The sequence below is a fragment of the Penaeus monodon genome, chromosome 29 (genome assembly GCF_015228065.2).
Source record: "Penaeus monodon isolate SGIC_2016 chromosome 29, NSTDA_Pmon_1, whole genome shotgun sequence".
In the NCBI taxonomy this organism is placed as follows: domain Eukaryota; kingdom Metazoa; phylum Arthropoda; class Malacostraca; order Decapoda; family Penaeidae; genus Penaeus; species Penaeus monodon.
In genome coordinates this window covers 32,520,332-32,520,584 of record NC_051414.1, presented here as the reverse complement: position 1 = coordinate 32,520,584, position 253 = coordinate 32,520,332, and positions in this window count along the sequence as shown.

Sequence of the window (253 nt, the reverse complement as noted above, 5' to 3'; positions counted from 1 at the left end):
CTCCGACGTGCATTAGCTGTCTTTTAAACTGATTTACCGATGCAAAGTCTTTCTTGTTTTCCTCTATGCCCTCGAATTATCGGCCTGTTCATCATCCCCTTCATGCGTGAGTGACAAACTCCATTACAATTATGTCTTTTTTCCAGATAATTTATTGTTCGAAAGCCTCCCTGAGTTTCCATTTGCTGATTTTGGTGTGATTTATATCCGTGTTAATCCTGACTTAGACTCGAGGGGCGGTCTGTGTGTGTGT